This window comes from Rhinolophus hipposideros, assembly GCF_964194185.1.
Source record: "Rhinolophus hipposideros genome assembly, chromosome: 10".
Classification (NCBI taxonomy): Eukaryota; Metazoa; Chordata; class Mammalia; order Chiroptera; family Rhinolophidae; genus Rhinolophus; species Rhinolophus hipposideros.
This window is the reverse complement of record NC_138056.1, coordinates 36,113,449-36,141,432: the sequence shown is the minus strand read 5'-3', so window position 1 is coordinate 36,141,432 and position 27,984 is coordinate 36,113,449. Positions and strand designations below refer to the sequence as shown.

General features: G+C 34.0%; 1 protein-coding gene across 3 annotated transcripts in view; it reads right to left on the bottom strand.

The window, feature by feature from the left end:
* SOX6 (SRY-box transcription factor 6) overlaps positions 1-27,984 on the bottom strand; it is a 588,685-nt gene that overhangs the window by 476,449 nt on the left and 84,252 nt on the right. For 2 of the 3 annotated variants that reach the window (XM_081063955.1, XM_081063956.1), the window contains exon 2: positions 12,262-12,333. The exons of the other annotated variant lie outside the window; for it this stretch is intronic. The gene's annotated coding sequence lies outside the window, so the exon portion shown is untranslated. The remainder of the gene's footprint in view (positions 1-12,261; positions 12,334-27,984) is intronic. 3 annotated transcript variants of the gene reach the window in all.

The window sequence follows — 27,984 nt, the reverse complement described above, 5'->3', positions numbered from 1 at the left end:
AGGCAGGCCACAGACTAGTACAAAATATGTGCAAAACCTACCTGACAAATAACTTGTATTTAGAATATATAAAAACTATTTCAACTCAATAAAAAGAAGATAACCCCAATTTTTAAGAACAGGAAAAGATTTAAAAGCTACTTCAATAAAGTAGATAGATGGATTGCAAATAAGTACATGAAAAGATGCTCAACATCATCAGTCAATAGGGAAATAGAAATTAACTGCATTACGATAACACTATAAACACCTGAATGGCAAAAACTGAAGACTAAACATACCAGCTGTTACTGAGGATGTGGGGCAACTGGAACTCTCACACACTGCTAGTAGGAATGTAAAATGGTGCAACCACTTTAGAAAAAATTGGCAGTTCTTATAAAGTTAAACATACACTTATGCAACCTAACCATTCTACTCCTAGGTATTGACCCAAGAGAAATGAAAGCATATGTCCACCCAAAGACAAATGTTCAAAGGAGCTTCACTTGTAATAGCTAAAAACTAGAAAGAACCAAACGAATAATAAAACTGTATTATATCCATACAATGAAATACTACTCGTAATTTAAAAATAAGATATTGACGTGCACAACATGAGTGAATCTCAAAATGATTATGCTGAATGAAAGAAAATAGACCCAAAAAAGATTATGTAATGTATGATTCAACATACAAAAAGTTTTTCCATGCAAACTAATCTACAGAGACAGCCGATTGATGATTGGTTGGGGGCAAGGTCAAGATACATCAAGGAGGGGCCGAGCGAGGGACTCTAAAGGAGCATTAAGAAACTTAGGGGTATTGATATGCAAATTAGCTTGATTGTGGAAATAACTTCACTGGTGTATACCTATATCAAAACTTACCAAATTATATACTTTAAATACATGCCATTTATTGTATACCAATTATAATTCAATAAAGCTGTAAAGAAAACCCAGCATGCGGTAGGTACTATTCTCACTTTACAGGTGAGGAGGCTAAGGCTGTAAGAGGTTACATGACTTGCCTAAGATCACAGCAGCACTCTGGAATGGTGGGAATTACACACAATATATTTTTTCCAGTCTTATTGAGAAATAATTGACATACATCATTGTACAAGTTTAAGGTGCATAGCATGATGATTTGATTTATACCAAATCAAATTGGTATAATTGTCCTTGTATACAAGCATACCTTGGAGATACTGCAGGTTTGGTTCTAGACCACTGCAATAAAGTAAGTCTCGCAATAAAGCGAGTTGTAATCTTTTTCCTGGTAGGAGGTCTCATTATCAATTCATAAAAAAGACAACATCTGTGAAGCGCAATAAAACAAAGAGCAATTAGACAAGGTATGCCTCTATTGTTCAGTGATTAGCACAACTGGTTCAGCAACATCCTTCATCTCATATGGATACAATATAAAGAAAGAAAGAAGAGAAAAAAATTCTCCCTGGGATGAGAACTGCTAGGATTTACTCTCAACAGCTATTCTATATGTCATACAGCACTGTTAACTATAGCCGTCATGTTGTACATCACGTCCTTAGTACTTACTTACCTCATAACTGGAAATGTGTACCTTTTGCCCATCTCACTCCAATTCCTCTCCTCACCCTATGCCACTGGTGACCACATATCTAATCTCTTTTTCTATGAATTTGGCTGGTATTTTTTTTTGTGTATATGTGTGTGTGTGTGTGTGTGTGTGTGTGTGCGTGTGTGTATGTGTTTAGATTCCACATATAAGTGCAAGCATACAGTATTTGTCTTTCCCTGTATGACTTATTTCATTTAGCATAATGCCTTCAAGATCCATCCATGTTGTTACACATGGTAGGATTTCCTCATTTTTTATGGCTGAATAATATTCCACTGTATATGTTTTCTTCCAGGAGTTTCATGGTTTCAGGTCTCACATTTAAGTCTTTAACCCATTTCAAGTTAATTTTTGTGAGTGGTGTAAGATACGAGTTCAGTTTCATTCTTTTACATGGGAATATCCAACGATCCCAGCACTGTTTATTGAGGAGATTGACTGTCTTTTCTCATTGCATATTCTTGGCTCCCTTGTCAAACATTAGTTGAACATATACACTTGGGTTTATTTCTGAGCTCTCAATTCTGTTCTATTGGTCTATCTGACTGTTTTTATACCAGTACCATACTGTTTTGATTAGTATAGCTTAAGATCAGATAGTGGGATGTCTCTTACTTTGTTCTTCTTTCTCAGGTTTTTTTCGGTTATTTGGGATTTTTTGTGGTTCCATATAAACTTTAGGAGTGTTTTTTTCTACTCTGTAAAAAATGCCATTGGAATCTTGATAAATATTGCATTGAATCTCTAGACAACCTTTGGTAGTATTGACATTTTCACAATATTAGTTCTTCAAATTCACGCATATGCGGTATATTTTAAAACTAGTATGAAGTGTCTAATATAGTTCTGATTTATAGAAGGCGCTCAAAAGTTGTTTGGGGGTTATTAAGTATAGAGGCATATAAAAAGTTTAAGGTGTGAAAAAGTAATAGATTTTTAACTTTCCCATAGCATAGTTAAGTTTTTTAAGATCTTTAACCTAAAATGTCTTAATTGATAGAATATATGAGAGACAAAGTTTCTGTAATTCATTCAAAAAGCACTTTACTGGAACCTGTTATGCAGGAACAACGGCCATGCCCCTTCCACCAATGACAATGTTCCTTCCACCAAGAAGAAACAATGGCCAAACTGTTTCCCAGGAAGGAATTGCTAGGCTTTTTATCAGTCACCCTTTTACTCTTCTTTTACATATAAGTGTATCCCACCACTACATTATAAATTCATGAGGATTAATTCCCCCTTTTCCACGTTAAATTCTACTCACGTCTGGAGTAGTTCTGAATTCATATTACTGAGTGAATTAATAAATGAATGAGGGTAAGGTAGTAAGAATGACAAGGATTTTACAAAATCAACTTGACTTTAACCTATTTTCTTGGAAAAGTCTATTTTTTAACTTTTACTTCAATGTCTTTTCCTACTCATAAGTACAGTTTCCTGCACTATTTCTTTTTCCCTTTAAAGGGAAGGCCTTAGAGCAGGCCTATATCTTAAGTATATTATTTGCTGCAACTATACCTTCTGTGGAGAAGAACAGAATACAGCAATATAACCAGGGAGTCGTAGTCATCACTTCAACTGAGAGGGTTTTCAAGTAACCAAACTCTGTGCACACCTGTTTTATTCCTCACAGATGTCATGTACTAATCCCTATGTGAAAGCCACCTGATAGGAATGCCATAATGTCAACTATCTTCACTTTTCTCAGTCACGATAGCTAAGTTTTACCTTAATGCCTCTGAAATCAACAAGGCCCTGCCTGTGCACTTGAACTCCTCGTGTTAATATCTTTTGTGTTTATGGTATGCCACTAAATCCTCAAAGTAATTTCATCTTTTAGTGTATTCTCATTCCTCTAAAAACAAATGTTCCAGTGCTCCACAGGAAGAAAAAAAATGTGCTTCATTTTCAGTGGGGATCTAACCCATGAGATGGCAAGGGATTTGAGCATTGACAAGAGATAATTAGCATGATAATTTCCTTGTGCCTTTTCTAAAATCCAGTACTGTGGTGAACAACAGAAATAGCGAAAAGCAACAGGAGTCATTTTGATTCAATTCTTTCCCTCATGTTCCCCACTACATATGACCTGACCAGTCTTACTGATCTACATTGACAAAGTCTCTTCTTTCTGTTCCTAACCTTCTGTTCCCAAAATACCCACCCTTGTATAAACCTTTTGCCTTCTCCCTGAACTACTGCAATATCTCTCACAAGCTATTACTCTAGTTCAAGTATTTTTTTCTCTAACCAATTCTACAAACTGCTGGCCAAACTAATTTTTCAAAAGCAAATCTCTTGCCATATGACTAGACTATTTGCATGTGATGGCACCTTAAGATCTACCAAATGCCCTTAGCTTCGCCTTACAGGCCATAATGATAAGATCATATTAAACATTCTAGCTTCTATATACCCTATACCTCAGGTAAACTGGACTTCTCAGGTTTCCAATCCCATAATTTCTTGCTTCCATTTGCCCCATCCCCATGCACCTGCAATTCTCCTCTTTACCAGGATGCTCCCCACTCTTCATCCCTATTCCACTGACAAAATTCTACCCAACTTTCAAAGAACACCAAAAAGCTTGTTTCCTACAGTCCTTCTTCTTAAAGGGTTATGTCTTTGAGCGACAGGTTGGCTCAGTTGGTTAGAATGCAGTGCTCATAACACCAAGGTCACAGCTTGGATCCCCACATGGGCCAGGGAGCTGCACCCTCCACAACTAGATTGAAAACAATAACTTGACTTGGAGCTGATGAACCTGGAAAAAACACACTGTTCCCCAGTATTCCCCAATAAAAATTTTTTTAAGAAAAAGCTTTAATAAAAAGTAAAGGGATATATCTTTAATTCTGTCAAACCCCAGCATACTATTTTTGACTTTATTAAGGCACTTAACATATTCTGCATAGGGAATTACATCTCTCCTCTGCTTATCTCCTCTGCAATAATCAATGCAACTTAATTAACATTTATTAATCCCTCCTTTGAGTCATGCACTGAGTTATACACTAGGGACACAAAAAGGAATAAGGTGTAATAATTGTATCTAAATTCTAAGGATTTTGATGGCAGGAACTTTGTACATTGCATTTGTTTACAATGTAGCATCTAATTCTCTGCTTTGAATGTAGTCAGTACTCAATTTATATTTGTGGAGTTGAATTAACTTCCAACAGATACTAAGCACTCTCCTGGGAAGAAAATATTTGCTACCTAAAAAAGGATTTGCCATAACTGGGAAAATAGATAATCACATCTTTAAATAGTTTTCAGGGGCAAGTTGGAAGTTAGATTAACCACTGATTACACCAGCCAGCGTGAAGACTCTAATGGGTCATCTCTCTCCTCACTAAGATACTAACTTCCAAGTAGGCTAATCTGCCTCAAATGATAAATTCCCATATGGCCAGACAGAGTTTTCAAGATTGTCAATTTGGTTCAGTAAAGATGGTTATTGCTCCACATAACAGAAATCTGTTTCTTGTACACTCTTGGGAGTTTATATAGGACACTTTATGTTGATGTCAAGATTTAAATATGTATTTGTTCAATATATCTGGGAGATATGTACTTCCTGTTTGAGCTAACTATATCTAACAGCCTTAAAATGTATGCTTTCAAGACTACATTGCACTGCTGAGAGACTAGATACAATGACACCTTTCTGCGATACGAGATTAGGCAAACCTTACATTTCCTCTCCACAGGCTCTCCTCCCTTCCTGAGAAATAGAACGGAAAGCCGCAGTAAGGCCTTTTTTAAAGATAATACCAGTAATATAAAGAAATGAAAATGGTTACTGGTGTTATGCAAAACCCAGTGTTAAAACAAAAAACTTCTTGACAATGATATTTATTAATAGCAAGGAAAAATTCAAGCAGCAAAAATGAGGTAAGCGGAAGGAACACACTGGTGAATGAGCAATCCAAGCCCCAGTTCCTGGCACCTGCCAGGATAAGAGCTCCTTGGGTCAACCAGCTCCTCCCACAGGCGCTCTCTCAATAAGTGGCACGTGTATCCTCCAGGAGAAAAAAAAAAAAAAAAAAAAAAACCACAGTAGGGCATGCAACAATCACTCTGCCCGTTACCGAAAGTCAATTTAGCAGCACGAGGACCAAAATTAAGGAAAAATCTCAGAGAAGGAAAGAGAGAAATGTATTCTCTTTGTGTAGGAGGAATAGAAACCCAAATATCTAGAATATGAAATCTGTATTTCTGGAGAGAACTGCTGGCATTAAATGGTTGCAATATTCTAACAGGATGAGAAAAATATGGGACAGGCCTTTTTTTCATGGCATTCTGTCTCAGGGTAAGATGTAAGCGTTCTCAGACTAAGATGTAGAGATCTGAGGTGCTCCAACACAGCTGAACCTATGGAAATTTTATCAGATAAGTTTTTAATCAAGAATATTCTAAATGAAGTGAAACCCCGCTGGTGTTCTACAATGAGAAGATACGTGTTCTGAAGTCAAACAGATGGTGTTTGAATGAGAGAGAGAGAGAGAGAGAGAGAGAGAGAGAGAGAGAGAGAGAGAGAGAGAGAGAGAGAAGGGAAGGAGAGAATGTAGAAAATGTTTTTATCTTATCTTTCCTGGCAATATTTAACTCATATTTTGATGTTTGGAGCTGGCAAAAATTTGGTAAAGTGTGAGCATTATACCTATACTCCAAGATAACATGAAACATGTACTTCAGATAAAACTATATGCTGAGAGTCATGCGTAGAGACAAGTATACAAAAAAATGAACCAGATTTTGTTGATTATTCAAATAATCTCTATAAACTACACAATCACTAAAATATTTCTATATAAATGCTTAAGTAAATCAATGACTATATTTTTCCTGAATTCTAGACAGGCTATAGTTCACATCTTATAGATCGTTACATTATAAAATGATAGCTAACTATGCATAATTAAAGTATTTACTAACATTCCCTCATTTCCTTATATTTGAGGCCACTACCCACTTCAAATTATGGCTTTATTTCCCTTTCTCTATATACATTTAATACCTTTAAATATTAATGAAAGTTATATAAGAATACTGGAAGATGATTAAGCCTATCTTCTTGGTCAAATAGGTTCAGGGAGAAGCTTTTGGGGGGAATATTCAAATTTATTAGCCACTCTTAGCAAACTGCCCCCAAGCCCCACATTGTTTACAATCTCAAGAAGAATTTTTCTCCAAAGGACACTAAATCAGTTTAACTTTGACTCTTGTGCCACTCTACTCCACCTTCAAATGTAGCCAGTAAATTCAGCTTTACTACAATACTATAAAAATGTGAAAAGAACCATAATCGCATCTAAAAAAGAGCTGTTGACACTATTAGTTTAGAGAAAACCCTAAACGGAATGCTAATGCAAAATTTAATGATAATTTGCCTCGTTGCCAAAAGAGTTACAATAATTATTTTGCCACAATGTGTAAGTTATCTTAAAGGCATCTGAGAATATTACTGTGTAGGATTCAGAATACGTCCCCAAAGCGTCATTTTTCTCATGGGTTTTTTTCACTATAAATAAATCATCAACAAACTACCCTCATTATAAGTGTCCTCTGATTTAGAGGATTGCCTTATGAATAAAGACACATAAAGGGATCATCGTGCTTCGTTAGTAAGTCAGCTTCTTTGATTGACATCCCACGTGGACCCACTTCACACCAAATTCCACTTGACAGTGAATATAATGATTGAGAGGTTCCGGTAAAATATGCCAATAGAATCAATACAGTTTCACTTCCCTTTTCTTTCATAACCAGGACCAAACTTTCAGAGTTGAAAAGTAAACCAAGATCAAATTTAGACATGTTGTTTGAAATTAGCAAAGATGAAACACTTCAGTGCTAGACAAAAGCCCTGATTTTAAGAGTAGGTTTTTGCCTTCCCTGAAATGCCTAGCTCAGGCGGTGTATTTTTATGCCTGCAGATATTGGCTTGTTTCACATTTAAGATTATGACACATAAACTTATTTTGAAAATTTTTAAGCTTGTACTGCGCATGCTTCAAATGCTTCATGACTATCGCTGATAATTGAGCAATTAACTTGAAATTACCACATGTGCTGTGATGATACAATATGTAGTAAGCAACATGAAACAATAAAGAACAGAGGAACTTAAATATAGTGAAAAAAGTAATAAAGGGTAAAAATAGGCTGTAATAATAATAGTACAGAGTAAGTTTTAATGGTCCCAGGTCTCAGTGGTTTCATGGTGCCAGGAAAATGGTTTAAAGAAACAGTCCAGAGTATTACAAACCTTTTTAGAGCTGTTTGTTCTGGTACAACAAAAAGAAAGCTTCTTTTTAAATGGTCTTGTGTAATATTCAGGGATTGGTCCAAAAAGTACGTGTGGGAGTTACATTAGATGGCAAGCACAAAACAATTAGGTTAAAAATCCTGACAGGCAGATTCTTAAGAAATACAAGCTTGCAAAAATAAATGTTAGGTCTTCCTTTAAGTGTAAGACAGACAAAGCAAAAACTCCATGGCTAACAATGACCTCAAGAAGTCACCAAGCTATTGTGAATATATTTGCAAATCAAAAATGAAGGTACATGGCTTGACATCAAGAGGGAAGGATGAAACTCAGCTATACTAGAAAAACCAGAACGCCTCTTCACTGTTCATCCCATCAAGGTTTCTAATATGGGGCTTTTCTGGCTAAAACCATAGTGTGATGGTGAAGGTGCTTAAATATAGCTAGTGAAGCAACTTCCATAAACCTAAATCCTACCTTACTTCAGTGGTAGGCTACCTTAAAGGTTTGCAAGAAAAACCAACAATTTAGAAAGCCAGAGAAGGAAAAAAAACATTGAAACTATAGCAAAGCAAGGTCACTATTAAAAAAATTTTTTTTTCTCAAAACCCCATCAATATTGCTCCAAAACACCGCTAGCAGATTAAAAATAGGCCAGGCTATCTATTCAGGTATAAATTAGAAACAGAAAGTGAAGAGAGCAGAAAGAGTAAGTATCTAAGGGCACTAGTATATAAAACTTCAAAAGCTTAAAATGTAATGGATATACACATTCAGATTAGCAAACTGCTTTCAATTAAAGTAGATTTCTGGCCATAGTTCACAAATGTATAGTAGCTGTGTGTATTAATGTAGATACTTCAAATGTCAGTATATCTCTAATTAACATGAGCACACAACTGTAAAACTGAGAAGGCACAATTTTAAATTCCTTACATTCCCAGCCTTAATGCTTTCATGGGGCAGCTCCCGTTGTCATGGAAAATGGCATTCAAGCCCTATTTGTGGATTTTCACAGCTCATCTTTTTTATTTACCTGCTCTATGTCAAGATTAGACTGGAATAATATTTTTTAAAGATAATGCACTCAGACCTACTTGTCCTGAAAATCACATATGTTTTCACTGAGGGAGCTTTGGACTGGGCTATATTCAGTTTGAAACATTTCTTTCCACTTAAAAATACTACAAAGAGATGAATTTGTGATTCTTTTTGTTTGCTTCATTAAAATCTATGCAATTCAAAAAATTTCAGCTGAAGCATAACATGTGGCAGTTATGGAAGAGGGTGACAGGCAAAAGTCAGGGAGGAGAAAATATCCAGGAACATGAGGAAATGAAGTTGTAGAAGGCTCTCTACGATCTCCTCCCTGACTTACTCTTCCCCAACTTTTCAAAAATATTTATACAGCAATCAAATGGAGACTGAAATGGTGATCAAAAACAACAAAAGAAAGAGAGCTAAAATATTCTCTGAGAGAGAACAGCTTAGTATTGTGAAAAGAGCACTGAACTTGTACCATAAATCCCTAAGTTTGAGTCCTGCTACTCTGCAAAAATGTGAATAATTTCTACTTACCTCACAGAGGTTTTACAAAATTAAGCCAACTTAATGTCTGCAAAAGCAAGTGTTATACCAAGTTAAGATACTGTTATTATTTTTGCCTCGATCATGGCCTAAGCAATAATCATTTTATTTGTACCAGGCAGTAAAATATTTTTGTTCCTTTTCAGGGAAAGGGTTGCTGCTATTAGAGACCATGAACAGAGACACAATTTTATAAAAGGGAATTCATTATCAAATTACTAAAAAGGTTTGGGTAACCTGAAAAAGCAGGGTATCTAATGATCTATTTCTGTTTTGTTTTGTTTTGCTTTGCTTTTAACCAGCATTTATTGCCCTGGTAAAATTAAATGGTCAGAATGCCGTAATTATTTTTTAATTAGAGATAAAAAAATTAAATGTGGACTATTAACATGGAAATCAAAGTCTTATGACACAATGCCTACTTTGGGAAAAGAAAAGGGTAGTTTTATACTTTAAAGAGGCGGGGAAACCCCATAATAATATGCTTTCAGCTTCTGAAAAGGTAACCATTTTTCTTCAGAGTGTTTTCCTCTTCTGACCTAGGTAGTAGACGTGAGTAGGGTAAGATTCCAATCGGTTCTCACACACCCTTGGTGTGGCCCATTCATTATGGATGTGCAAAACAATATCCCACCTTCCTTATCTCACAGACTGGCTTCTGAACACCTTACTAAGAAACCTTCCCATGGCCATGAGGTATAACTTTCTACCTTAGATCATGTAGCAAATAAGTTCCAAGACATGGAAATTCAAGTTCCTAAAAGAAACCATTGCCACTGATCCCACTTGCTTGTTCTTAAGCCAGACTAGATAAATATTTCTATTGTTTTAGCTGCCTCATCATTCATTGTAAGTGGTGGATATTTTCCACAATAATTCAGAGAAATGGGAACTCAAGCATTGTGGGTGCCATGTTAATTTTATCTCACTTATCTCAGTCATAGTATCCTGCTACACTTCTTTAATAAGAAGGTTCACAGTCAGGTGATGGCCACAACAAAGCTTGAGACCACTGACCAAAGGAACAAAAAGTCCATGCCCTAAACTAGCATATGGAAATTCTCGAGACTGGAAAACAATTGCTTTAAGCCTGTAAGATTAGCACGACTTTTGCCTAAGTGATCAGACAAAATCTGAAGTTGAACTCCAGAAATAACCATATAAAAACTATACCCACCGTGACCCTTCTTCTATTTTCAGCATCTCTTTATGTTAGGTCACAAGAAAAATCTCAGCTTATTGGATCACCTCCATTCAAAGCTAGTCTCTGTATGACTTGGGGGTTGAAGAAAGTGTGAAGAATTCAGGAACCGGTCCTTGGGTGATGAGAAATGTAACCATATTTTTAAAAAGGTCATCTCGGTGGAAATACCAGTAATTATCTTTTGTCATTTTAAAAATTTAATCATCCTAAACTTACTAAAAGGAATGATTGAATGATATGAAAGAAGAGAGAAAGAAGGCAAAAGATAAAGCAACGAAGGTAAGATTTGGACAGCTCAGAATTATTTCCCTTCACTAGGATTTCTAATAGGATAAGCTCAGCTCCTTGGAATCATCCTTTTTCTCGAGAGCCCTTCAAAGATACTTTACATTTCTTTCTCCATCTTCTTTGCCTCCTAATCCTCACTGCGATATCTTGCACAAATTAAAAGCTTATATTTAATCCAAATGAACCGTGTAGTTTAATAATTTGTGTTTTATATAAGAATTAACTCTTCAAAATAAAATGTGAATTGATAGTTTCATAAAAATAACGTATTCATTTTTAAAGCATTAAAACTATGCAAAATGTATTAAACTATATTAAACATTCTATATTAAACATGTCTACTTTTTTAAGTTCATTCTAAATGCCTGCCCCAATCATGCTACTACTGGAAGAAAAGTAAAGCTGGTTTTCAATACATTTTCACTGTCTCTGCTTAAATACTAAAGAACTTAAACTCCGTAAGATTACTTTTTTTTTCCAAATACTTTCCTAGAAGTATAGTCTCTAAAACTCCTTTACAGGAGTACACTAACAAAAGAAAAGTTTCTCTGTCTTTGTTGTTATCAAATGTAAAAGAGCCCTTTAGATGCCAATGGTTTACAACAATGTACATATATAAATATATTTTAAACTCTAATTACTAAAATATGGTCTTACATATGCACAGACATTTTTAACACCTGCCACATCTTCTGAACTACTTCTATATTAACAAGTATATATCAATTTAAAGAACTTCAGTTGAGTATGAAAGTTCGTTTCATTCTTTTCTTAAAATTTACCTTTTTTCCTGAGAAAAGGTATCTTTGTTCTCCAAAACACCATTTAAAATATCATAGTGTTTTGGGGATGGTGAAGAAAGCCGGAATACTCCCAATTTGAAATACATTATATATTCACTAAATGAATCTCTGCTTCCTTAGCACATAATCTCCTCCCGTACTGACAGCTCTTTGAATTCTGTATCATCTCACATCTTTTCTGTGAGTACAGACACACAGAGCTCTTCAAGTGCAGACAACCACAAGACAGTAACAATTTACCAGGGTAAATTACTTGTGTATATAAACTAGGCCCTTTAACGTAATCCATTCCTACAATTGAGCCCCATCTTCAAAAAGTAATATATTTATTCTTTCACCAGCTGATATTTTTTCTATAGTTCTCTTTAAAAAAACATACACACAAAAAAACAAATAACACTTGCAAAACACAAAAAAACTAACAAAAATTCACACACAAAAGGAGTTCAAAATTTATTTACAAATGATAACTTTCATTACACAATGAAGAGAGTAATAAATAAACCAATACTTACAAATACGCACAAGAAATCAGCCCCAGCACCCAGAAATCACTGGTAAATTGCCTTTGAATTCATGAAAGTGACCTGAAAATTTCAACAGAAAACGAAATGAAAAAGGATGAGTGAATTGCATTTATCTGATTTATTAAAGTATACATTCTGGCACAAATCATACTATTTTTAACTAAGGCAGTTGTGACAATCTACTCTAACAACTTTTTCAAAGATGATAATACCAAAAGAAACAATTATGTCATTTTTCTACAGCTAAGAATACAACATCTCCATCTATTATACCTTTTTTTTAATTGTCAGTGATAAAGGTATAACTAAAGTATAAGGTAGAACTAAAGTATAAAGTAAAGGTATAACTAAAGTATAAGGTATAAATAAGGTATAACTAAAAATAAAAGGGAGAATTTTTAAAAGTGAAGTAACTTTTACAAGTTACATTTGTAAAACATGTTTAATTTATGTCTGCAAGCTAAAACAAATTAACTTCACAGAAAATATATGTGTCCAACAAGAGTACCTTGGAGGTCGAATAAATATGAAAGGATGAAGTTTTTGTTCTCCCTAAAGTATGGAACCTATTTAGATGGTAAGCTGTATACGATGCATTCTGTATGAGCCACAATTCAATCCAAAATTCTTTTGCTTGCACACAATTTCGTTCTGGCCGAAGAGGTAACAGATGCAACTCACACAAACAGAGCTAGCCTTGTAAAAAAGTTTTAACTAGCACAATGAGTCACTTTATGCCTCTAAATATCTATGGTTTCCTCTCTCCAGAACCCCCATGCATTAGAAGGTAGTTTGGTAGTTTATTTTTATTGTTTGGTCTAAATACAGCACATTTTTAGTTCCCTGAAAACAAAGAAACTTTGTTGCAAAGGCTGCATTCTTTCCCAAATGTGAGGATGGCTATGAGTAGTGTTCAATTGAAAAAAATAATGGAGTTTAGGTTCCTGATTTAGATCGGAAACTTTCCTAGACTCTAGGGATTGGTTTGACTCAATCACCATTTTTAAAAAAACATAGCCAGTAAATATCTAGGTTAGTTAATCTAGCTGGCTAACTAGATAAAATTCATTCTGAAAAGAAAAAAATCTTGATCAACATCATTTATAGGAATCACTACTCCCGTTGTTGCATTTGTAGCACAAATGGCCATAACAGATTAAGTATCAGCATCTGAAATTAAGTTGAGATATGAAATAAATACCTCACTCAGCTCTTTCCTAAGCTTAGGCTTTTGCCCAAATTACCTAGATAGGTATTCTATTTTCTAATCAGGATTGATAGATAATGAATCTGTCCTGGACATTTGGACAGCTTTAAGTATCGATGGCTAATATACCCATTAGGTTTCTTTACCAGGCCTTCTCTTTGTAAGGAATAGTGTCTCAGGCCTTCCACAATCCAATTTCCAGCAACTCTGTAATGCCTGCTTCCAGGGATTCAAGAAGTACAGGAGGGTCTTACCAAGGGAAGGTAGCTTTGTCATTTATTTTTGGTATCACACTCTTCTCCTCATGACTTTCTGATGTTTTAGGACCCAGGAGAGCAATTTTATCTGGGACATCACACAACCCTATGTGGACACACTCTGTGTATTGTTCAAGGCCAGTGAAGAATACTGGTCCTGTTATAAACTATTCTCTTATTTTATCCTGCCCTGAATTATAAAGTATAACTTTGAAGCTATCTACAAAATAAACCAAGAGCAAACATATCCAAACGGGTTACATATCCAGAGCCTAATGCTGGAAGAATCCAAACGGGTTTTTGAGTACTTGTATATTTTTAAAATAATCACACCTTGTCTTTCTAGCAAATATTTTTTAAAGGTATGAATTGGAATTATGCAACACATTCAATACATCTCATTCCTTCATTTGCATTTAAATGATGGGGGATAAACTTAAAATGCATCCAGAAAATATTGTGGCTGATGCATATCTCATTTTTTCAATCACTGGACTCTAGGAGTTAAGATCTCTAACTCTGGAAATATTTTAATTTGGAACAAGTCAGATTCCAAACATTCAGGGCAAGTAATATTCTAATATGCATTAATATGAAGTCAATAAATCTCTTTGTCATATAAATGCAGTCTTGCTACATATGTGAAAAGCAACTCCGAATCTTTTTATCTAAACTGATTTATACTATTGGTGAATTTTACAGCAAACAATTTAAAAAGTATAAGCTTCTAAAATCAGAGTTCATTACTATAACAAAGAAAAAAAATTTAATGCATACTTCCTTCTGCAGAGAATTTAGGAATAAACAAGCAACATTATGATGGGCAAACAGTTAAGAATTAACTCGCAAGAATTAACACACAACTTGAAGTAAGCTACTTCTTTAAGAACTAAAATAGTTTAGGCTGAAGAAGACATTTCCAAAATACAAGTGCCCACTTTGGTCCTGAGAGCAGCACAAAAGTAAGAAGACAGAGAAGGAAATGTCAAAGCAAATCACCATCTGTTCCAGAAAATCACAATCTGTTTAGAAAAATGGATCCTCAAAACACCCAATCACCATAGATTGTTCCATTCTTGTTTGCTCATTCATTCATTCAGCAAATCATGACCAAAGGTTAGAGATTGCACTAGACAGTCTGAACACAAAAATTAAAATATAAATAAATAAAATCATTATGTCGTACACCTACAACTAATACAAAGTTATATGTCAATTATATCTCAATTAAAAAATAAACGAATAAATAAATAACCGTAGCCTTTGCCCTCAAGGATTTTTCATTCAATAATCCAACCTGGGGCACAGACTACTACATCTGACCATGGTGGTGACGTGCTTTATATTATTTGGTCACCAAATCTTTTGCATATCTTTAGTTTACTAAATAAAAAGTACATGCAACAATGCTTCAATATAAAAATGAACATGAAATATAAAGAGAAAATGTACAAATGAAAAAATACAAATGTCTAGTAACATAATGTATTATCTCCCTAATAATCAAAGAAATTTAAATAAAATGTTTTAATCTACAATATTGGCAAAATATTTGTAAACTGGACAAAAACTAGTATTGGTGAAGGTGTGGAAAAATAAACACTTTCATGTACCACTAATGAGTTTATAAATTGGATACAACTTTTTGAATGGTAATTTGACTATAAGTGTTAAAATTTTTAATGTTGGATTTCCTTCGACTTTGCAATGCAATTTCCAAAAATTAACCGAAAGATAATCATAAAAAATATTAAAAGATGTGTACATGTAATATATAGCATTTTTATTACAGCCAAAAATTGAAAATAACCTACTCACTGGATAAGTAATTATGGTAAATACATGTATTACTACTTTGTAATCATTAAAAATTATGTTATAAACCTGTATTTACTGACATAACTTGATGGCCACAACATATTATTGAATAAAAAAATATGTACAATAAGAACCAATCTACAGAAAATTGAATGTGTCTACACATACATGTGTAACAAAGTAAAATACAATTTAACAAAAATGTTAACATTGAAAGAAATATAGGCTTATTTTTACTTTCTTATTTTTATGAATTGGTGTTAGATTGTTTTATACTTAATATGTCTAACTTATACATTCAAAAGTAGTCACTCAAATCCAAGCTAACTTGCTATTAAAGTGGCAGCAAACGCAAAATATTAATATTAGTTACAAAGAGAAAAATCTTTGAACTACAAAGCAACTTCAAACAAGTGTCTTGTCATCAAATGAAGAAACTATAAAAATTTTCACAAAAGCATGTCCCCCAAAAAAAGGTAATAGATCAAAGGTAAACAGCAAATAAAAACACTGCCACCTCCCTGTATAATTAGGCTTTAAAAGCTTTCAAGTTAAATTTTTTAATCCTACTTAAAACTGTCTCTAAGCCACACCCATTTCTTTTTTTATCCCCATTCCTTTTTTTATTAGTAGTAGTATTATTTGATTTAGCAAGAAGATTCAAGCACCAAATGAGTGGTTAGATTAAATTATGTAGAATTTAAATTAATTATAAAAAATGAAATTCATCTTTCAAAGGAATGATACCAAGTTAATGCCCAATCTTTAAAAATGCTACTGCTGATAATTAAGCCTATTTATTTATTCTATGCTGCTCAACCTACATCTTCAATATGATTTCAGTACTGAGGACCACTAGTTGAAAGGGACATTGACAAGCATGCAGAAGAGATTGGCGAAGAAATCTTATAGAAACCAGGCTACATTAGAATGGTTGCGTGTTCTAAAGATGGTTAGTTGGAATGAACTTTAGAGATCATCCAACTCTTTGGTCTCAGGATTCCTTCACATTTCTAAAAATTAATAAGAGCTGCGCTTATGCGTATCAATATTTATTATATTAGAAACTAAAGCTAAAAAAAATAATTAAATGTTATTAATTCATTTAAAAAATATATGATTAAATAATAACTTACATGGTAACATAATACATACTTTTAAAATCTCAGCACATTTTCCAAAACAAAAGAATTTAAAGACTGACACTCTTTGTATTTTTGCAACTCTCTTAAATGCCTGGTTTACTAAAAGACAGCTAGAGTCTCATACTGAATTCAATCTGTGTGATACATTGATTTGGCGGAAGTATGTGAAAAATATTCATCTTCACACAGATATGAAGTTGGAAAGAGGCAATGTTTTAGTACTCTCTCCAGATAACTGTAACTATTCTTCTTTGATATTATATCAAAATTGTGCAAGTAATAGTTTCTCAAAGGTTAACTGCAATAAGTAATCTGAAAGCTGAATATCAATGAACGTTTTGTATTCTGTTAAAATCCACATTGGTCTTTCAATTCATCTTTTACCCAGGCATGATTTTGTAACATCATGCATTATTAGTTTGTTCGGAAAATATTGGTTCACTGTGTTGTGCAGATCTTTGAAATGTCGACATATTTCATTTATGCAGTATTTTTAAAAATCAAATCTGTTACTATCACCACCAATCTCATCAGAAAATTTTTTAAGTATTGGAAAGCCATCAAGCTCATGGTGGTAGATAAAAGTTTTCCATACAACTTTTCTCACTGTTTTAGAATGTGTCTGTCAGTCATCCAACTCTCAATAACCGTTGTGTGTCTGTTAGTCATTCTTTCTAGTAAAAGTTATCTTCTATGGAAAAAAAGCAGTAGGTTCACCTTGCAACTCAATCACACCAGTGATTGATTTTGATTTTCTTGATTTTCCTCAAGATAAGGGCTGTGCTTAGGTATATAGCATAAATGCTTTATGCATACTTCCCTTTTCATCACAGAATATTAAAAGATGTACTCATGGGTCAAGAATTAATAAAATCAATTATTTTACTGTTTCATCTACAACATTATTAAGTGAAAATGGCTTTGTTTCTGTGAGTGGTGATGATTTTTAAAAAAAATTCAATGCCTATTAATATAATTTGGTGCCACTGCCCTGGTCTCTGTTAAGGCACTAGCAGTTTTGCCCAAAATTGCTTTGCATTCTCACTGTAAATGTCAACACTGTGAAAAAGGCAAATAGCATCTTAGTATTATGATGAAAATAGTTTTGACTTTTCAGACCCTTTGAAGGGGTCTCAGGGGTCCCTTGTGTCCACCAACCACATTTTGATAACTGCTTATCTACTCTGATAATCCATTTTGCAGCTAGGGAAACTATCAAGTTTAATATTTTTGACAAAGAACAGGTAATATCTCGCACAGTGAGTGTAATATGGTAAATAGTGATTGAAAATGAGTTTCTCTTTCTTCTTTCCAAAAGAAAGAACAATACTATCGGGTAGGAATTACAAGGTGGTGGATTGTAGCTCAGTCCAGACAAATCTTCAAAAGCAATGGAATAAGTTGCCTCACAAAAGAGAGATCTGTTGCTGGAGTTGTCAACGTTCAGTCTGGATGCCTTACGGCCAGGAATGTTGTAGAAAGAATCCTTACACTGAGCTGACAACTGTCCCAAAACTTAGCTGATCATATAATCACCTAGAAAGCTTTTATAAAATTCAAATATTTGCCCTCCCCACCCCCTCACAACCTACTGAACCGGAATTTCTTTGAGTGGGCCAAGAATTTCCTTTTTTTCCCCAAAGCTCCACAGGTGATTGTGAAAGCAAGCCTAGCTGTAGATTGGTGCTCAATAACTGCTCTACCAGTTCTCTTCTAAAGTCACTACCATTCTAAGATTCTACAATGTTATATTTTATCAATACCCACTGGGAAGTATACCTTTAACTTCAACGTAACATTTCCTAAGTCTGCTTTAACACATTACAGATGGGCAGGATCAAGGTATTTCTGGGTCAGAAGAGGAAGAATTAATGTTGCAGTTCTTAGGTCTGTCATGTGCAGCAGCATAGTAAATCAGAGATCGAATTGCCTCAATCTGACACGTTTTCACAACTGCCAACACTTGACTGCTCTCCTGAAATAACAATTCAAGATCTATCTGTGAATAAGGATGGTCAGTATAAAAATAGTGTCTACATGAAAAATAAATGAGACTGTTTAGAAGAAGACAGCATGTCGTCCACCTTGGAAAGGCAGTTTATTGCAATGAACCAAGACCAAATACAGATCACAAACTTTCAAAACAGAATTTTACAGAATCACCATGTGACTTAATCCCCCAAACTCTTGTATTTTGAGGTCCTGACTATCAAAAAATTCCGTATACTTCATAACTTTACACTTGACACAACATAAAGCAGCAAGGCCACTTGACCAGAGCTGAACAAAAATTTGGCAGTGGGTCAAAAAGAAATTTGGAACTTTTTTTTTGGAACATTTCATTCAACAAACTTCCTCTTTTTTATCTCTTCCTTCATGCCCCCTGCTTTTCTTAGCAAAATATACTTCTTTCAAATAACACCTTTCATTACGTTTTTTACTATCTCTTTTTTTCTTGCAGCCTGTCTGATTTTAGAGATATATTGTATTAGCTTAATAACAAAAGGCAGAGAATGTCGTGTGTAAGACTGGAGAAAATAGTGATTATCAAAACATAATCCTCAGACTCCCTATACCAAAACCACCAAAGGTACTTATTAAAATAAATGTTTTAAAAAGACTGTTGGGTCCCACCCAGATCTATTGATTCTGAAATTCGGAGAGTATGGCCTGGGAATCTATTTTAAAGTATAGCCTTCAGGTAATTCCTTTGCACACTAAAATTCAATAATCCCTGGGTCAAAGGGCAACTGTGTTAAATGTAGGTAAGCTCACAAAAAGTTTTGTGCAAATATGAAAATTTTGAACTCTATAAAATGTTTAATTTTACTGAAAACATTCTCAATGATTTTGGAGTTCATATTTTTAAAAAATAAAATATTTTCTTAAATGTAAGGAAGAATTAGAAACTAGACATGAAATTTAACTTAAAAAATAAGTGTTAGTTATTTCAGGGTGTTGGGTTTTTTGTTGTTGTTGTTTTTGTTTTTTAATTTGAGGCCAATGCAAGCAATTCTCCAACAATTCAATTGCCATTTCTGAGAGCCCACAGGATACATAGCATAAATTGGGATCTCTGAGGATACAGAAGAATAAAGTACAATCCCAGATCTCCAACTACTGACGATTTGGATCCATTGTAAGATAAATATTATAGTTAGAATAGTCTCAACATTTGCAGTGCATTATCATACCCAGAAAGAGAAGAGGATTCCATCTCTGCTGAGTTTTCTCTCCCTAAGTCCAGCTCACAAAATTGAGTCTAGTGGCAGAACATTTAAAGAGCAATCATTTTACAAAAGCTTGCAAATAAGTACCAATTTTTTAAGCCCATAAATTTTTTTAAATCATTCTACTGTTTTCTGAAGTGTAAACTGATAGACAAATGAGGCAGGGCCGTTTTCTGTACTTGTTCTTCTAGGTAGTTAAATCAAATTTAAAGACATCTAAAGAAAGTCCGTTTTGACACTCATTTTAAGAAATTATTTTTGTTACCACTCTCAGTGCCACTCCCTCTTAACCACAAATAATGACTTGAGTAATGGAGCTCTGTCATTTAAAGTATCAGGCAAATAACACCAAGTTACTTAGATGAGTTGGCACCGCCTGTTGTGCAAATATGTACTTAGGATGACATTATAAAAATAACAGCTGCATTATCAACTGGATACACACCAGAACAATTTATGTGAATGCAGAGAATCATCGTGGTCTGAACTGGGCTATGTAGCACGTACCCAGCACTTTATATTTTTTTAAGCATTTCTCAATTCGTGATAAAAATACAAAGCGGGGCGGGGGAAGATGCAAAAAGAAGAAGAGAAAAATAAAGATTTGGTGATTATGGGCTAATTATTTAAGAGTCCTAATTCCTAGAGTAAATCATAGTTACTCATTATGTACTGAACGTTTGCTCTGTGCCAGACACTGTGTTAAGCACTAGAAAACAGAAAAAAGATGAAGGAGAGCTGGTAACTTCAGTTCATAGCCTAGTAAAGGAGACAAATAATTACAGCTTTGTGGGAAATATGTTAGGTGAAAAAAACAAATTATAAAACTATATAATCTCATTTTCTGAAATAAAGACTATATATCGAACATGGGCATATTACCATTTACCTCCCACGGTTTTTTTAAGGATTAGAGATATGAAAATGCCTGCTATGTCTTCCATTTAACTGTGAAGACTGAGACTCCATTTAACTGTGCCCAAGTCCCAATTTGTATAGGAGACCTGGTGGTTAATGCAACCACCCACTTTTTTAAGAAGAATATCTTCAGGGTACGTACTCTAGAGCTGTATCCTTGGCAGTGCTCAATATCATCACACTCAATAACTACACACTGCATATCCTCAGAGAGCTCCATCACACACTATGGATTAGTCCTTCCCAGGCCTAATAAGATCTTGTGCTCACTCTCAAAAACACAGAAACAAATTAAGAGAATCATGTGGAGAGAGCGTGCTTATCCTCTTGCAGTATATTCTTCATAACAATTTAAAGATTTCACTGTAAATTCCGGACAAGATCTGGCCCGGCATCTCTCAGAGATGGCCTCACTGCCTAAGTGAAAATTATCAGGGATAGCAGGATGAGATGTTTCTAAGTTTACAGAGAAGGAAACAGGCACATAACTCACTTAGGACCACATGACAAATTGGTGACAGTGCTTTCATTTTAAGTCAGAGTTTCCAGTTACTAGGCTTATGTCAATTCTGTGAGGAGCATAAATGTCTCCTGTTACTTCATCTGTAAGATGGGATACTTAGCATTCACTTCTCTCATATGTCAGTTTTACTACTTTGCTCTCCCACTTAATTCATTTTACCAAAGACACTGTATAAAATGGAAAGGGATAAAATACCTGGATCTTTAAATACATTTCTCTTGTGCCAGCACCTTCCCATCTCCCCCAACTCCTACATCTTCTTGTGATGGAATTTTCCTAATTTCACCTTCTTTTTCTGATCCACGATGAGATCCATGGAACAGTGTGGGTGGTGGTGGTGGCGGTTTGCGTGTATATAGATATACACAGGAAAAATACCCTGCTACACACTACTAATTCTCATTTGTCTACATTACTGCTCTCATAACAGCATTGGGATAAACATCACTGACTTTTTAAATGTAAGGAGACAAAAGAAATGCACAGAGCTCTCCAATACTCAAATCCCAGGCCTAAATTTCATCCCCATGAAACCCGTTTATGCAAAATTCTCAATAAAAGAAAGAAGCCTAGACATTATTAAGCAAATTCTGTAGGTCAACCATTGTTCAATTGATATTTATTTCCTCATTAAATCCTCATAATTACTCTGTGATTGGATTATTATCCTCATTTTATAAATGAAAAAGATAGGACTAAATATTCACAAAGATAGTAAGCAGCAGGGTTGGCACTCAAATTCATAATCTCTGTTTTCAAAGAGCACTTTCCATTTTTCATTTAAGTAGCATTCCTTAAGAATCCAGATTCTAGCCCTTTCAAAACCTATTGGTTCTGATGCTACAAGAGCTTCTTTTGAAAGATTCTAAATCCTACCATTTCTGTACACTGATCCTACTCCTACTCTTCACCTGCCATAGCTCTCTGGGACAGGCACTATGCCAAGTGCACACATCAGCCTCTAAAATCCAAAACTTCCTTCTCGTATCTTCTACCTCAGAGTAGCTTCCTAGAACAATTCTGCTGAATGGAAGAGACTTTCTTCTAAAATAAAATGAAAATATTTGTCATACACTATATCTCATATACAATATGCAAACTTACAAAACCTACAGAGAAATATTATAAGGTCAAGGATGTTGTTTTATGCATTAAGTAAAAAATTTAAATTTGAGGTGATTTTAAAATTAAATATACAAGTTTAATTTGTTTCCAAAAATAAAATAATCTTAATAAATTATAGGTTTAAAATGTGTGATATAAATATTACAAAAGTACAGACATTAAAACAGTATATTATTGGCACTGGAATAATAAATAGGGAGATCAATGAACAACAGGAAATCTAGAAATAGATGATAGTTTATAGAAAAATTTAGTATTTATATGTGGAGAAATGATAAACTATTCAATAAATGTTGTTGGAAATGAGTAGATATTTGGAAAAAATAACCCTACCTCACACTTTACACTAAAATGAAGTTGAAATTGATTTTTTAAATGTAAAAAACAAAAAACATAAATAATCTTTGAGAAAAGCTAAATGGCTATTTTCATAATCTTTAGATGAGAAAAATCTAAGCATGACATTAGAACAAGGAAAAGATTAATAAAATTGACTACATTAACAATTTTAGGGGAGGCCGGATGGCTCAGTTGGTTAGAGCGTGAGCTCTGAGCAACAGGGTTGCAGGTTCAATTCCCACATGGGCCAGTGAGCAGCACCCTCCACAACTAGATTGAAGGACAATGACTTGTAGCTGATGGGCCCTGGAAAAACACACCGTCCCCCAATATTCCACAATAAAATTTTTTTTAAAAACAATCTTAAAATTCTGTATTACAAAAACGACCATTAACAATGTTAAAAGACAAACCACAAACTGAAAAAAGTGTATTTTTTGGCATGGTGTGACAAAGAAGAATATTAAGTGCTCCAACAAACCAATGAGGAAAAAGCAAAAAAAATAGGCCACAAAAATAAATGGAATATTTACAAATGAGAAAATGGAAAAAGCAAATAAGCTTAAATGTATTAAATATCACAATTTTTAAAAGGCTAAGTAATACAACTATTTGTAACTCAATACAAGATCACATGTTAGCAAAGATTTAAAATTTTATTAATATTAAACATTCATGAGCATGAGGAATTGGGCAATCTCATTCACTGCTAAAAATGTAATATAGCACAACCTTTCTGGAGGGCAACTTGACAATTCTGAATTCCCTATATCACTTATGGAAAAAATTCAAACAATATGGAAAAGTGCAAGTAAACGTGAAAGATGCTCGTTCCAATGCCTCCAAATTTTAAATGTACATCTCCTTTGATACAAAAATTCTATTTCTATTGTATCCTAAGAAAATGATTGGGCAAGTGGGTAAAGGGCAGTTGTACAAAATATTCACTGAAGTATTATTTATGATGGCAAGTTCCTGAAAACAACCAAAGTTTCATCACTAAGTAGGGTACACCACAAAATAGAGTACATTGCAGTCATTATAATTGTGGCATATATCCATATTTATCAACAAGAAAGATATCCACAGCCTATTGTTACTAGGGGTGGAGGGCATTAGGCTATATTCCATTAGTATAAAGATATAAAATTATTGTATGGGTATGCATGCATATGAACATAAAAAAGAATATACAGCAAAACGCTACTTATGAGTGTTGATATCTATATATAGATATTTACATAAATAGAAAAAGAAAGGATATGCAGTAAAAGGTTAGTAATGAGTGTTGAGATTATATGAAAAACTTTCTATTTTTCAATTCATTTCCTATTGTCTGAATTTTTTTACATGTTTTGGCATTCATTTCTTGTATAATTAGAAAACAGCCTTTTTATTTTAAAATAAATTTAAAAATAGGGAAAAAATTAATTAAGATTCAAGTACAACTTTTTAAAAACAAATTATAACTTCAAAAAATGACACTGAAAAAGATAATCCTAACTAATATCAGTAAGAATAACAAGGTTAAATCTAAAATGGCAGGTTTTAATCTACTATAGGGGAAAAAAAGTGACTAAACCTTCCCCAGTTAAACAAATTCAGTGTGTTAATATACATATTATAAATGCACAAATATATATGTAAATATGTTATGTCCATAACACATATGGATACAAATGTGATATTACATAATTATCTACATTACCTACATTACATAATTTTCTGCTTATATCATAAATGATTAGGCCTTTATAAAAAGGTTTTCAGGAATTGGCACACCACTTTTCCATAAACTTCATAGAAGTTATAATGATAGCCTGATCTATTATTTGGTGATATTAGCATACCCTTCCTAAAACAGCAGTGTTTTAAATTTGGCGAATTTAGTAAAAACCTTTACAATGTCTATTACTATGACTAGCTCCACTTCTAATAATGTGTCTTAAGGAAACAGTCAAAAAACACAAAAATAATTTTGCACAGGTATATTTATTTTAGCATTATTTTAAAGAGTAAAACCATAAAGAGGCTGGTAATAGATCCCATTTATGTAAAATAAAGATAGGTACAAATGTGCTTATATAGGCATAGAAAAATTTTAAAAGAATACCCAGAAAATTCTTCATAGTGGGATGAACATTTTCACTTCACACGGTTCCATATTTGAATTTTGGACATGAGCATGTTTACTTTTATAATTTAAAATGTAAAAGAAAAAAGGGATAAAATGGCAATAACAATAATAATAATTTGAAGTAACCTATATCTAAAAATGAAGGGAAGTATAAGTAAAATACATTCTACTCACTAGGCATATTATGTGGTTATTAAAATTTTTATTTAGAATCCTGGGTAATAGCATGGGAAAATACTCATGTCACAATGTGACGCAAAAAAAAAAAAAAGGAATAAAAATTTATATTTACATACTTTTTAAAAAATAAAAGCCAATGCTTAAGAAAAAAACTAGAAAGAGTATAAGCTATTAACAAAGGCTACCACTGAGTATGAGACTAGTGGAAAATTATCTTTTCTTTCAACTTTTTGTATTTTTCTAAATTTCTATAATGCTGAATGTTTTCATTGAAAAAAATAAATTAAGCAGTAAAAAAATTATGCAATTCTACTATTTTAATAGAGTTCACACTTGCAAATGTCACTACCTTGACCAACATTCAAAGAGGTTTTTTCTGCACTGAGATTAGCATGCAAATAAGTCTTCTTAATTAATAATGTAAATTCTATATTCCACATCCAAAAATAAGGGAAAGTTTAAGGAAAATATAGCCCATTACTAGGCATAATATTATGTGGTAATTTAAACTTCTATTTAGAATCCTAGGTAATACCACAGGAAAATGTTCATGTGGTGTATATATATTCTATTGTATAATAGAGTTTTAATCTATCCAGTAGAATTAGCTAACTTCCTTTGAATTAGCACTAAATATTCCTGTGAAGATGTGGAATAAGAGAGATTAATTATTTTTTCCTTGATAAGTAACATCAGTTTCCTCATCTATCAAATGCACATGATAAGAACATTCTGCCTCACTGATTTATTGCTAAGGTTAAATGAGATATTATGTAAAGTACTTAGTACAGTCTCCTGGCATTTACTCAATAAATGGTAGCAATTGTTATTATTTTTAGCATGACTGCCCTTAAAATATTTCCTTACTTTCTCCTTTCTATTAGGATAGGTTCTATACAACACTAATCAGAATGAAAACTATCAACAAAACAAAAAGACATCCTACTGAATGGGAGAAGATATTTGCCAATGATACACCTGATAAGGGGTTAATATCCAAAATTTATTTAAAAATTCGTACAGGCCAGCCCGGTGGCTCAGGAGGTTAGAGCTCCATGCTCCTAACTCCGAAGGCTGCCTGTTCGATTCCCACATGGGCCAGTGGGCTCAACCACAAGGTTGCCAGTTCAATTCCTTGAGTCCCTCAAAGGATGGTGGGCAGCGCCCCCTGCAACTAAGATTGAACAGGAACCTTGAGCTGAGCTGCTGCTGAGCTCCCAGATGGCTCAGTTGGTTGAAGAGCGTCCTCTCAACCACAAGGTTGCCGGGGAATGGTGGGCTGCGCCCCCTGCAACTAGCAACGGCAACTGGACCTGGAGCTGAGCTGCACCCTCCACAGCTAAGACTGAGAGGACAACAACTTGAAGCTGAATGGCACCCTCCACAACTAGGATTGAAAAGAAAACAACTTGACTTGGAAAAAAAAAAAGTCCTGGAGGTACACACTGTTCCCCAATAAAGTCCTGTTCCCCTTCCCCAATAAAATCTTTAAAAAGAAAAATTCGTACAACTCAGCACCAAAAAAACAAACAAACAATCCAATGGGCAAAAGACCTGAATGGACATTTCTCCAAAGAGGACATATAGATGGCCAATAGACATGAGAAGATACTCAACGTCACTAATCATCAGACAAATGCAAATAAAAACCACAGCGAGATACCACCTCACTCCTGTCAGAATGGCTATCATCAACAAATTAACAAACAAGGATGTGGAGAAAAGGGAAGCCCCGTGCACTGGGATAGCAGATTGGTATAGCTACTATGGAAAACAGTATGGATGTTCCTCAAAAAATTATAAATACAACTACCTTATGACCCAGCACTTCCGCTCCTGGGTATTCATCCAAAGAAATCCAAAACACTAATTCGAAAAAACATACGCATCGCTATGTTCATTGCAGCGCTATTCACAGTAGCCAAGCTATAGATATAATTGAAATGCCCATCAATAGACAATTGAATAAAGAAATTATGGTACATTTATACAATGGAGTGTTACTCTGCCATAAAAAAAAGAATGAAATCTTACCATTTGCAATAACATGGATGGACCTACAGAAAATTATGCTAAGTAAAATAAGTCAGTATGAGTTTTTTTAACCTTCCTTACTATTTATTCCATTACCTCACACTCCACTAGAACAATAGGAACCAGAAGATAGTCTAATATAGTGAGAAAGAATGAAGGCTACAAGGCAGACCTAGGTTTAAACCCTGGCTCTGTCATACTTATTAGATGTGTGACCATGGTCAATTATTTAATTTCTCTGGATCTTAGTTACCTCACTTGTAAAATAAAAATAATCATATTACCTACCTCAAAAGATTTTTAGGATAATTAAATGAGATGATCTATATAAAATATTTAGCAACATGTTGAAACCACAAATAAAGTAGTAAGTGCTCAACAATGTTTTAGCAATTATTAGCAGAGATCAGCAAACTTTTTTCTATAATAGACCAAATAGAAAATAATTTAAGCTTTGAGAGCCATATGGTCTCTGTTGCATTCACTCAACTCCACCATCATACAGCAACAGCAGCCATAGATAGTACATAAGTAAACATGCATGGCTGTGTTCCAATAAAACTTTATTTCCAAAACTAAATAGTGAGCTAGATTTGGCCATCTGGACACAGTCTGCTGAATCCTGACTTAGTGGACTCCTCAGTTGGACATCCTCTAAATGGTTCTCTGATCTATGATCTCTTAGGAATACTTCAATAATCATATCTTCTAAATCAGTGTTTTCAAAGTGTGTTCTATAGAATACTCATTTCCTGAGATACTAACCTGAGATGTTATACCTATTGTCAATAAGTTTCT